Source organism: Mustela erminea, chromosome 13 (genome assembly GCF_009829155.1).
Source record: "Mustela erminea isolate mMusErm1 chromosome 13, mMusErm1.Pri, whole genome shotgun sequence".
In the NCBI taxonomy this organism is placed as follows: domain Eukaryota; kingdom Metazoa; phylum Chordata; class Mammalia; order Carnivora; family Mustelidae; genus Mustela; species Mustela erminea.
This window is the reverse complement of record NC_045626.1, coordinates 59918765-59932408: the sequence shown is the minus strand read 5'-3', so window position 1 is coordinate 59932408 and position 13644 is coordinate 59918765. Positions and strand designations below refer to the sequence as shown.

At 40.3% G+C, this 13644-nt stretch overlaps 1 long non-coding RNA gene across 2 annotated transcripts; it reads right to left on the bottom strand.

Annotated features, from left to right (window-relative positions):
• Positions 1-440: 440 nt before the first annotated feature.
• Positions 441-2599, bottom strand: LOC116572205. Of its 2 annotated transcripts, none has more exons than XR_004278164.1 (2): positions 2555-2599; positions 441-1846 (listed from the first exon to the last, which is right to left on the bottom strand). It is a non-coding gene; the product is annotated as an uncharacterized LOC116572205 (long non-coding RNA). The 2 variants fall into 2 exon arrangements; XR_004278165.1 differs by having other exon boundaries at positions 441-1746; positions 2555-2593.
• Between the last annotated feature and the right edge of the window lie 11045 nt (positions 2600-13644).

The following is a 13644-nucleotide window of genomic DNA, read 5'->3' as shown; positions in this document are numbered from 1 at the left end:
CAGCTCTCTGGACTGATCAGTGTTTTCAGCAGAAAGTTTTCCTGCTGTCTCCAGTAGTTTCCATGTTTCAGCTCTTGTGAGGATCCGCTTCCTCTCCAGGTGTGGGAGTCAAATCTCTTTTCACCAGATCCACAGCTTGCCTCAATCCTTTCCACCAGAGAGGATCTGTAGGCTCAAGAGTGTCTGGAGGAGCAGGTCCTTGCCAGATATGGGATGGATTTCAGAGCCAAGACAAAGGAAGTTCCTGTCTTCCATAAAAGAGATCCTTCAAGTGTACATGTAGGGTAGTGTCTATTTTTGACTTTTGTCACTTCTGAAGGTGGATAGCAATTTTATTGAAAAACATGGAGAATGGATTGGAACAAGGAAGGTGTTCCCTGAAGGAAATGTTAGGGTAGGGAGTCGACCACCCATCAATTAGACAGAGAACACTCTCAATAATGCAAATCACACAGCGAGGTTTATTTCCAGCTAGCTGGGGTCTGAGTATCTGCCTGACGCAGTGGGTTTCTACAAGGACCCGGAGCACTCAAAGCCAAGGGTTTATATAGCGTTTTTTTAGAACATCCAACTCAGTAATTTTCCATACATACTTTTGGCTTGCGCCCCCTGGTGGTTTAGTAAGATAAGCTCTTTTCAACATCTGGTCCCCGTGGTGCAACCGCTTAGCTGCCCTGGTGGTTTAAGCTGATTAGCTGCTGCTGGGGTGTTGTAGAGTGGGGTATTTTCTTGGAACTAAAGCAGGGTGAGGGTCCCTAGAACTAAAATAGGGGAAAGTTCAGCCCTTGGGCCTGAGATGGCTGCCCAAGCTAAGATGGCTGTATTTATGCTAACCCACTCTTTAGTTGTTCATAATGAACAACTTTAGTTGTTCCCCCCTTTTAGTTCTTCATAATGAGGAATCTTGGTCATTTGTAGGGCAGTCGTGGGGGCCCTCAGGAGTGGACAACTTTTCATATTGTTGTCTTAAGACCAGGAGTTGGATGGTATTAACATGGTCCTTTACAAAATTAGTAAGTTTGTTTAGAATGCAGGGGCCAAAATTTAAAATGAGTACAAGTAGACTAAATGGCCCAACTAAGGTAGAAACTAGGGTGGAGGGAGAGCCAGGGAAACTTAATTAAACCAAGCCTCAAACCAGTTCTCCTGTGCCTCTCTTTGTCTTTTTCTCTTAGCTAATCCTTCTCTTACCTTGGCCATGGATTCCTTTACTACTCCTGAATGGTCAGCGTAAAAACAGCATTCTTCTCCTAGCGCAGCACATGGTCCCCCAGTTTGTCCATCCGTTAGGATCCATGTCTGCTTCTAAGGTTGATGAGGGTTGGTTCCCATGTGGGTCTCTCTCCAGCTGTTGAACAGGGTCAGGATCAATTGCCATTTCATCATCGGGCTGGGCAGAAGATTTGGTATGCTCCTGAGGTCTAGAGATCCTCAGTTTCAGGGGATTATCAGGGTGCTGCCACGCGGTCCACTCTCTGGCTTGTCTCTGTTCTGGTGGGGTAGGCTGGCACACGTGGGAGTGGTGGACCCAAGGCCCAATGCCATCAACCTACATTGAGAGGGGTGGGAGGGGTCAGGATCACGCTGTAGGGTCCCTTCCAGCCAGGCTCCAAGTTTCCACTTGGCGGCAGCGCATCCAAACTAAGTCCCTGGGTTGGTAAGGATGTGGTTCCAGCTCCGTCTCCATCTCAGTGTGGGCAGTTAGGATCCCCGTGTGGGCTAGAGACACTGTAATGCCTGCAGTGACTGGAGTACAGACTGATCAGTCATTGTTAAAGAGGAGGACCTGATACCCCGTCACTCCAGCGTTTGTCGTCCACCGGTCTGGTGGAGTCCGGAGAAGGCCCTTGAGAGCGTGAGTGGTGGTCAAGATGAGATTTTGGCCCAAAGTCAATTTACTTGCATCCTTGACCAGAAAGGGGGAACCCAGCCGCTACTGGATCTAGTTTATTGCTAAGATAGGCTACTGGCCTTTGCCAAGGCCCCAGAGTCTGAGTCAAAACTCCTTTGGCCACCCCTGCCTTTTCATCCACATACAAGTTGAAGGGCTTGGTAACATCTGGGAAGGCCAATGCTGGGGCTGACTGACTGGCAAAAGCAAGAGTTTAAATGAGCTATCGTGCAACTTCTCTGAAGTTTACCTCAAGTTGTCTAGCTTAGGTAAACATTTTAAAACAGTCAAATTTAGAATTTAAAACCCATAAAGGTGTGTTACTAAAACATAATTTTTCCTCTCTAAAATAACCCTCATTTCCAGAGATAGCCAAATCAGGACTAATTCATTTGAAAAACAAGTCCAGTTTTAACAAGCTTGGCCTAATTGTTTACATAAGCTCAGCAAGAACAGTGAAAAATCATATAGTCTTTTAAATAAATCTGCTTTGTTGGAACTTCTTAAAAGGAATCTCTAGATTGAACTTTCAGTAGCCTTTCCGGGCCAGAAGCCAAGCCACGCAGTTGCCATCAGACAAGCCTGCAATACCTGTCGGTTCCTGAGGTTCTCAACGTATCCTGAGGTCCCTGCACCTACCAGGAAGTGATGTTCTTTACTCACCTGGTGAGGCTGCTGGGAACTCTGTAAGCGAGGTATCAGGCCAACAGTTCCAAGGGACTTTACGGCTCCAGGTTTTATAAAGCCAATCTTAGTTCCTTTAAGCTGTCTGGTCATATCTGAGTATTTTCAAATATGACATTCCAGTCAAAGCCTTGGTAAAATAACCCATGTTTCCAATAGTGTCCTGTTACAAGGAGAACAGATTCTTATTGAATTTATGAAAATGACTGATTGCCAAGGAAGAAAGAATACTTATTGAGACCTTTTGGTTTTAGAGGGTTCAAATAGAGAGAAAAGGTGAACGCCTGGATTCATTTACAAATGAATACTTTTACAGCTTTGTAAATTACAGATAATTTAAGAAAAAGTTTGGAGAACCAGCAATGTTTAAAACAAGAGACATAACACTATAATCTTTTAGTTCATTTAATCCCATGTTGCTAAATTTGGTTTAGTCTGAATGTAGCCCTTACTTCTGTAATTTTTACCCATTTCAGTTCCCAGGATTTTAACATATCAAAGACCTGTATTTGTCTTGAAATTCTTCCCATGTGAATTTCCTTTAAGGCGGAATTCATCTTACAAGAGAATTAAAACGATTACAAATGACAAAAACTCAGAATAGATATGTGATATCTATATCAAGTGATGACCCTTATCAAAACATAAAGCTGTAATGTATAGAACCTCTGGAGTAGCTACAGCATTTACCCAAATCTAACCCAAGGTTTACCATTGGTTTAGCAGTCCTGAGTAATTTAGCATATTAAGGAAGCCTTATGAGCCACAGAGATCTCATTTACAACTCTCGGCAGGCAAAGAGAAAACCATTTACATTTCAATTAACCGAAGAAAACTTTGCCCTTTTAAACAGAAAACCAGCTTATCTATATCCCTGCCTTTCCTTTTTTTTCTTAAGCGTGCAATCTTGAGAGTTTTCTGGGTTTCCCTCCCATCGTGAATGACGTCGCAAACAAAGGGAGGGGGATACTTCAGCGTCTTAGCTAAGGTCTGTCCATATAAACCCCGGAGCAGCCTACTCCACGGAGAAGATAACCGTTCTGCCATATGACGCCCCGCGAGACTCAGGGTGCAGCCCACTCAGACTCCGTAGCCAAAGCGGTGGAGCCATACACATTCACACAGCCAGGCACTCTTCAGATTCAAACAAGCTGGACATTTCCTCCCATCCGGTCTCCCCATCCATTCTTTAGGAATGGATCTAGCTCAGACAGAGCCTCCAGGCCTGTTTTTCTTTCTTACTCAAACAGGATCAGGCATCGGGTATTTTTCTCTCCTTTTTACATATTTCCTACTTTTCTACAGAGTCGTTTCCCTTCTTTCCATCAGTCTTAATTACACTTAGCAGAATTTTGTACTCTTAGAAATACCTTAACCTCTACTGAAGATTAAATATAAACCTATTGTGAACTGTTCCAACAGAATTCTTTAGATGGCAAATTGATCAATCAGTTAAGCACAAAACAGGTTTACCAACAGATTTCAAAAGCACAAACATAGTTCTAGCAATTAGCGTCTAGCATTTTATCCCATTTGGTTTAAAGTTTTGGGTTAGCAAAGATTTTGAAAGCTACTTTAACAATTACCCAATAAAACTTTGAGACAGACAATTAAGCATCAGTTTAGTCCTCTCTTTGCTAACAGATTTCAACAGAGTTTGACAAATAACACGAGCTTATTTGACCTGAAGTAAAAATTCTGAAGTTTCACATTTACTACTGTTAACTCAAAAGACACGTTTATCCTAATTAACTCAACAAACTTATTTCAAATACTGATTTACGTTCCACCTGGGCCCACTCCACTTGGAATGTAGGATCTGGAGTGGGGAGTGTTAGGTCCAGGGGCTGCTTGTCTTGCTCCTCCTTGACAGTGAAGCGAGAAGGAGCCATGGTGCATGATCTAGAGGCTAGTCGTGCAGGCTGCACGCATGTTGGTGCAGGAACATGAGAAGGGGGAGACAGAAGAAAGAAGGTGCTGCCAGGAGGCAGAGAAAGGATTCCCGGTTTTAGAGCTTCTCAACTCCCAACAGAGGAGCAGACGCTATGCTTTCCCACCAGCAAGGGGGAGGGGCTAGGCAGTTCATGTCAGGCCAGAGCAGGCAAGGAACTTCCCTGGAATAAAGGGAGTTTCAGCAGCTGCTTGGAAATATTAAAGTCTCTGTCTCAAGTTAGACCAACCCCAGCTGGCTCCAGTTATAGCCATTAACACAGGAAATGAATGAGGGAGAAGCCCCCACATCTATTAGGAGGAACATAAAGTCAGAATCCCCTTTGCTAGGGATAACCCAGCAACCTGGGTATACTAGGCTTATTCTGCAAAAGGCCCTTAGATCGGGGTCCTGGTGTAGAGCAGTGAAGGTTTAGGTATGCGGAATGAAGGTATAGCTTTAAGTAGAAGACAAGAAACAGTAAAGACTGAAATCCATCATGGTCTGTGCGACATTCCAACACATGTGGTCCTTATAGTCAACTTCCCTAGGAAACGGTTCCGGTTGCATTTTAATTCAGTCGGGTACTGGTTTCGGCTGGCTCCCAATGGAGGTCCTGCAGCCAGAAGTGGCTAGACCAGGGATGTGGAGGGGATCACATTAGATCAGTCAGGAGGAAACCTCACACGGGAGTCCTAAGATTGGCAGCTGTCCTGGTGACTTAGGTGGCTGTCCCGTGCCCAAGAGAGCCAGCTTTATATAAGAACAGGAACATAGAGAGGGCATCAAGTTTTTGGGTCTTATTACCATTCTTGCCCCCCTAGAGACACTCATCAGTGGGGATTTTCTTGGTCCCCTAGGGATGAGCAACACAATAGGCAAAAAAGACAAAGACAACCAATGACAAAAAGAACACACTCGCACAGCCTCAGTCCACACTAAGACAAAGCCCCATACACTTAACAAACAGCACAACTGACAATAAAAACAAGATGCCTGACCGCCTAGGGGACTGGAAACCCCTGGCTGCCTTGGGGGACCAAGAACACCCTGGTGACCACCTAGGGGGACTCTCACTCCTCCTGAAACAGCGGGGGACTCTAACCTAAGCCAACAAACACACAAGTTCGAACCGAGTTTTCTAATACCCGCTAGCCCATCAGCCACACCACATCCACAGGCTCCGTCCCACTCACACAACACTCAGGATCCTTACCTAGCCATCGAAATGGTGTCCATTGTGGATGTCATTCTGGCACCCTTTCGTCGGGGACGTTTCCCGCGACTTCCAGTAATGGAGCCTCCAGGGTCGCAACCCACTCCTTCCCGTGAGAATTCTCAATTGGGGCCGGGCAGAGACCTGTTTCAGTCTCTCTGGTGGAGGACTTGTTTTAGTCCTCCCCTCTTGGCGGTGGCCAAACCTCCTGCTTCGGCTTCTATGTAAACCTCGGTGTCGGGGGTCATCGGTCTCCCTGAGGAGGGGTCTTAAGATCTCGGTGGGACCTCCAAATGTTAGGGTATGGAGTCAACCACCCCTCAATTAGAGAACACTCTCGATAATGCAAATCACACAGGTTTATTTCCAGCTAGCTGGGGTCCGAGTATCTGCCTGATGCAGCGGGTTTCTACAAGGACCCTGAGCACTCAAAGCCAAGGGTTTATATAACATTTTTTTAGAACATCCAACTCACAGTAATTTTCCATCATTTCAGAGACCATACATACTTTTGGCTTGCGCCCCCCTGGTGGTTTAGTAAGATAAGCTCTTTTCAACAGCTGGTCCCCGTGGTGCAACCGCCTAGCTGCCCTGGTGGTTTAAGCTGACTAACTGCTGCCGGGGTGCTGCAGGGTGGGGTACTTTCTTGGAACTAATGCAGGGTCGGGGGGGGGTCCCTGGAACTAAAGTAAAGTAGGGGAAAGTTCAGCCCTTGGGCCTGAGAGGGCTGCCCAAGCTAAGATGGCTGTACTTATGCTAACCCACTCTTACAGGAAACACATTTCTTCTGAGTGTGATCTGACATGATCAAGGAAATAGGTTATGGTTATGGTACACCTACTTAAGAGGACCTAAAATCTTTTTTTGCCCATTTTCCCCAGTTTTACTGAAATGTGGTTACATGAAATAAATGGCACCTACCTTAAGTGTATAATTTTACGAGTTTTAACATACCACGATACCATTGCCACAATCAGAATAAGGAACATATTTGTGACCACCAAGGGTTTCTTCACATTTCTTTGTAATCCATTCTCGGTAACCACTAAACTGGTTTCTGTCACCATAGATTACTTTGTATTGTCCAGAATTTTCTATAAATGGGACTGTACAGTAGGACTCTGTTTTTGTCTTCCCGCTTTCACTCAGTGTAATTATTTCTAGGTTCATCCCCCATTGTATGTATCAATAGTTCATTTTTTTAAATCACCAAGTAGCACTCCATCCTATGAATATACCATCATTTACTGATTTCCCTGGTAATGGACATTTTGTGATTTTCCAGACTTTGGCAATTACAAATAAAGTTGCCATTCATGTCCTAGGCTTTATCTGGACACACACTGGTTTTTTCTTGGTTTAGTGCTTGGGAGTGGGGTAGATGGGTCATAGGGTAGATGTTATGCATAACCTTTTAAGAAACTGCCCAACTGTTTTCCAGACTGGTTGTGTCATTTGCTTTCCCACAAGCAGTATAAGAGAGTTAGTCACAACTGATCCAAATTCTTGCCATCGTTTAACGTACTCAGTCTTCTTAATTTTAGCCATTCTGGTGGGTATGTCATGGTATCTCATTGGAGTTTGTATTTCTTCAGTGACTAATGATGTTGAGAGTGTTCTCATGTGCTGTTACATTACTCATATATTTTCTTCGGGAAAGTGTCTGTTGAAATATTTTGGCAATTTAGAAAATTAAGCTATTTGTCTTTGTAAGATCTGTATTCTAGATACAAGTCCTTTTTTAGTTATTTGACAGATCAGAAGTAGGCAGAGAGGCAGGCAGAGAGAGGAGGAAACAACTGGTTCCCTGATGAGTAGGGAGCTGGATGTGGGGCTAGATCCCAGGACCCTGAGATCATGATCTGAGCTGAAGGCCGATGCTTAACCCACCGAGCCACCCAGACTCCCTGCATATATGTTTTGGAAATATTTTCTCCCAGTCCTTGTCTTGTCTTTTTGTTTTCTTAACATTGTATTTTGAAGGTCAAAAGGTTGGAATTCTGATGAAGTCCGTTTTATACATTTTCTTGTGTTCTAGTTCTTGCTTATAATGCTCTGTTTAAGAAATCTATGTTAAGTACAGTAAACTAGGTATCTCTTTTCTGTTTTCTCCTGGAAGTTCTTACTTTTATATTTAGGTCTTTGATCTATTTTGAGTTGAATTTTGTGTGTGGTGTTAAGTGTAAGGGTCAAGATTCATTTAACTTATTTTTGTATATGGCTTTCCTGTCAGTCCAGTATTGGTAGAAAGATTGTTGTTTCTGCCATTGCCATGTCCCACATTTCTATTACTGGAGTCTTCATTATGTATGACTGATCTACATGTTTATCTTCAAGCCAATAGGACTGTATCTTTTCACAGATTTCTGCTCTTTATTATTTTTTTCTTGATTATTTGGATTTAATTTGCTCTTATTTCTTCTGATGGATGCTTAGCCCATTGACTTGATATCCTTATTTTTTCCCCTAATAGAGCTGTTTAGTGCTCTTCATTTCCCACTGAGCCCCGCTTTAGCTAAATTACAAAATTTTTTCACATGTTGCATTTTCGTTTTCATGCAGTTCAGAATACTTTAAAAATTTCCTTTTGATTTCTTCTTTGATCCATGTGTTATATACAGTGTGTTTATTTTTTCTAGTATTTGGGGATTTTCCACATACATTTCTTTTACAGATTTTCAAGTGAATTTCACTGTGGTTAGAAATCATTCTTTGCTTGATTTGATTTCTTCAAAATTGACACTATTACATGGCCCAAAATTTGATTCCTCTTGGTAAATCTTCCCTACACTTTTGAAAAAAAGACATTTCTTTTTCTATAGTCTCCATTATGTCTAATCGATCTTTGTTTATCTTCATGCCAATAATATGTTGTCTTTTCATTGATTTCCACTTTGTCTTTATTCCTGGTTTTCTTCTTATGTTTGGATATAATCTGCTCTTGATTCTTCTGATTTAGTTTCCTCTTATTTCTACAGTTGTTTGATGGATTGTTCTACAAATGTCAATTAGTTCAAGTTGTGGAGAGTGTTGTTTAAGTCTTTATATTCTTATTTTCTTCTCACTTGTTCTTTCAGTTACCAAGAATGGAATGATAAGTCTCCAACTTTAATAGTGGATTTGTCTATTTTTGTCTCTTCAGTTTTATAAAGTTCTCGCTCCATGAATTTAGAGACGGTTATTGCATTTAGAATTACTATGTCCTTCTGATGAATGGATATAGTTGTCATAATGAAACATAGCTCTTTATCCTTGGTAATATTCTCTGATACAAAATCTACTTGTCTGATAGTAATATAGCCATTCCAGCTTTCTTTTTATTAACATAAGCAGAGTAGTATATATTTTTTATCCTTTCACTTTTAACCTATTTATGTTTTATATTTAAATTGAGTTCCTTGTAAATAGCACATAGTTAGATCATGCTCCCCTCCCCCATTCTGACAATATGTGAATTTAATTGGGGTGTTGAGATCCATCTACATTTAATGTGACGAATGACTTGATTGAGTTTAAATCTTTTATACCTTGTTTTTGATTTTTTGTTTGTCCCATCTATTCATCATCTCCTTTCTCCTCATTTCTTGCCTTCTTTTGGTTTACCTGAGTAGTTTTTTGTGATTCTGTTTTATTTCCAGTATTGTCTTAAAAATACCCTGTATAATGTTTGCTTTAGAGTTTAAAGTGTACATCTTTGATCCCTCTCTGTCAAATAAATAAATAAAATCTTTAAAAAAAAAAAAAGTGTACATCTTTGAAATAGTCTATCTTCAAATAATATAAAAACAGTTATTATGTATGGAATATTTGAGCACCCCCCATTCATATGTTGAAGCCCTGATCCCCAGTGTAATGGGAGGTAAGCAGGGTTAGATGATGACATTAGTGCCCTTATAAAAGAGGCACCAGGAGCTCTCTACATGCACACACAAGTACACGCACCAAGGAAAGCCATATGAGCACATGGTGAGAGGGTGGCCATCTGTAAGCCAGATAGAGAGCCTCCCAGAACTCAACTACTCTGGCACCCTGATATCAGACTTCCAGTCTCCAAAACTGTGAGAAAATAACACAATAGTTTTGTTTAAGCCACCTAGTATGAATATTTCGTTATGGCAGCCCAAGCATATTAAGACAATGATCTTACAGTTGTATCTCTTCACTTCCCCTCTCCTAGTCTTTGTCTTAGTGTACACATTTTACTTTCAGGTATGTTGTTGTAAGCTCCACAATGCGTTATTTTTTTCCTTTGAACAGTCAATTATTTAAGGAAATTTAAAAACCTAAGAAATGACATCATATTTGCTCACATTTTTATAAGGTAGCGTGGTCTTCATTCTCTGTGTAGATTCAAGTTTCCATCTGGAAACTTTTGCCTTTATTCCCTTTTGCCTGAGGACTTTTTCCTATAATGTTTTAGTGACAGTAAGTTGTTTTAGTTTTTAAATGTATGAAAATATATTAATTTTGCCTTTGCTTTTGAAAGACTTTTTCCTTAGAGTGGAATTCTGTGTTAACAATTTTGTCCCTATCATATTTTAAGGATGTTGCTCTGCTACATTCTGGCTTACATAGTTTCTGTTGAGGAGTCTTCTGCCATTCAAAATTTTATTCTCCTGTACACTTTTTGGTCTGGCTGCTTTTAGTATTTTCTCTTTACTGTTGATTTTAAACGATTTGATTGTGATATGCTATGGTGCATGGGGAAGTGAGGGTTCATGGAGCTTGTTGGAACTAGGGGCTAATAGTTTTCATTGAATTTGGAATATTTATAGCCACTAGTTCTTAACGTACTGTTTTCTGTCCTAATTTCTGCTCTTATCTGGGGACTACAGTTATGTTCCTTAAATTTGATTTACAGTTAACTGGCCCCCTTTTTTATTTCTGTGTTCCATTTTGGGTAGTTTCTAGTTGTTGCATATTCAGATTCACTAAACTTATTTTCTGTAGTGCTTTATCTGCTGTTATTCCCATCTAGTGTATATTTTTTGTTGAATTTTATTGAAATAATTGTTGATTCATATGCGGTTGTAGATTTTCCTACTTTTTGCCAAAGTTAACACTTTGCAAAATTGCAATATAATCTTACAACTGGGATATTGACATTGATGCAATCTACCAATATTATTTAGATATCCCCAGTGTTACTGATATGTGTATGTGTATCAATGTGTAATGTCTTTCAATAAAGCTTTAAAATTGTCCCCATAAAGTGATTGCATATTTTTATTAGATTTATTTGTAATTACCTTACCCTTTTGGTTGCTAATATAAAACTATGTTTTCTAATTGTTTCTTTCACATAGTAATTTTTAATTGAGTTTTAATCTGCTCACTTACAGATAAAAGCTATTGTAATAATTACTTTGTAGACTTTTTGATATTATATGTAGATAATCTTCTCACTCAGAAATGATTTTGTTCCTTCATTTCTAGTTCATTTTAGATTTATTTCATTTTAATTTATTTTCCTGGCTTTATTATTTTGTCTAGGACTCCCAGTAAAGGGAAGTGGTGATAGCAGGCATCCTTATGTTATTGCTAATCTTTAAAAACAACTTTATTGAGGCATATTTTACATACCATAATATTGACCTATTGTGAATTTGGTGACTTCCATACATCTATAAGATTGTGCTGATTTGTAGTTAATCCTTACTTTCACCCTCAGTCTTAGGCAATCACTGGTCTATTTCTCTCTATAAATAGAGAGATGCACAAAATCAATGGTTATAAGAGAAATTCAAATTAAGGGGAAATCACTATTCACCCATTAGATTGACAAAAGCTAAGGAACTGTGCAAATGCTAAGAATTGGTGGGAATATGTAGACAGAGGAGTCCTTGCAGGCTGCTAGACAGACTGTTGATTGATGTAGTAATTTTATTTTTTTTTTAAGATTTTATTTATTTATTTGACAGAGATCACAAGTAGGCAGAGAGGCAGGAAGAGAGAGAGAGTGGGGGGAAGCAGGCTCCCTGCTGAGTAGAGAACCTGATGCGGGGCTCAATCCCGGGACCCCGAGATCATGACCTGAGCTGAAGGCAGAGGTTTAACCTACTGAGCCACCCAGGCACCCCTGATGTAATCATTTTAGAAAGCAATCTGCCAGTACTGGTGTCAAGTACTCATGTACTCTCTGACTTGATTCAACTGCTCCTGGTATTTATCCCAGGGTAATTTCTGCACAGATCTATAAGAAGTCATTCTTGAGAATGTTTATTGCAGCATTTTTGTGGGAGCAGGGAGTTGAAGGATACTTCAGTGTCTCTTCTAACAAAATGGACATGTCATGTGTGGTATTTGCATTAGACACAATTTAGAGATAAAAGTAATATAGGTGTATCTTAAAATATTATAACTTAGAGGAAAAAGAAGGAAAAAATGAGATGCAATGCAACAATACAATATAATACATTTTATGTAAATAAAGATATATGTCCTTATGATAACAAAGCCATTACAAAAAGAACAAACAAAAAGAATTTGATCAGAACCATCTGAGTGGGTGTGACAATGGTATCACATTATGGTTTTGTTTGTACAAACAAAAAGAATAATGTACTATTAATGAAGGAGTACAGCTGACTCAACCTGTTGAAGTACTTGAGATATGAAACAAAGCCCAGAAACCTAGCTTGTTAGTGTTATAGGGATAGCTGGGTCACTGACTCAGGTGGGCCAGGAGGGTGCAATCCAGAAAGTCTGAAGTGACCTGTCCTCAGAAGGTTTCACCATAATTCTTTATGCCCTGGTCATGTGATCTGAAAACTTTCACCCTCCTCTCTTCATCTGTTCCTAATGCTTTTTAAAAAAATAATTTCTGCTTGTAGATGGTCTTCTCTGTCTTCCTTGAGAGTATTGAGGTGAGAAAATTCTGTTTGACTTACTAAAATGGTGTCTGCTACTGTGCTTTCTGACAATCTAATCCTGTTATTCACAATTGTCAAAGTAATGATTGTGCACTAGTGTCCTCTTTCTCAGTTTACTTTTTCATTGTTCTGATGCATATCCTCTAGTAGTCCTCTCAAAGAAAGGTACATGGAAAGTGAATTGAGATTCTACATAGCTGAATTCATTCATATTCTGGAGTTTATAATTCTAAGAAGTCACTTTCCAACAGAATTTTGAAAGCGGCATGGAGTTCTAGTTGTCTGTGTTGTTTTTGAGAAGTTGGATACCATTCTAGTTCCCTTGTGTGTGTGTTCAACCCTTTCTCTGAGATCATTTTATTTTTTTTAATTATTATTTTTTTAAAGATTTTATTTATTCATTTGACACAGAGAGATCACAAGTAGGCAGAGAGGCAAGCAGAGAGAGAGAGAGAGGAGGAAGCAGGCTCCCCGCGGAGCAGAGAACCCAATGCGGGACTCGATCCCAGGACCCTGAGATCATGACCTGAGCCGAAGGCAGCGGCTTAACCCACTGAGCCACCCAGGCGCCCTCTCTGAGATCATTTTAGACTTAAACATAGAACTTGCAATGATAGTACAGTTTCAGTATATCCTCCACCCAGTTTTCCCCATCGTTAACACTTTCCATTACTGTGACACATTTTCCAAAAGGAAGAAGCTGATATTAGTCCTATTACCTCCAAGTTTTATTCAGATCTCATTTTTCTATTAATGTCCTTTTTCTGTTCTAGGATCCAATCCATGGTACCACATTTAGTTGTCAGATATCCTCAGTCTCCTCTGGACTTTGGCAGTTGCTCACGACATCAGGAATCTTGAGGAGTATTGGCTGGGTATCCTGAACATGGTTCCCCAGTCTAGGTCTTTCTCATGATTAAAATGCTGTTGTGGATTTTTGGAAAGAATACAATGTTACATCGTAACAGAAGTACATGCTGTTTATACGCCAGCACTGGATATATTAACCCTGACTTGGTTAAGGATTTATTTATCAAGTTTTTCTTGTCCA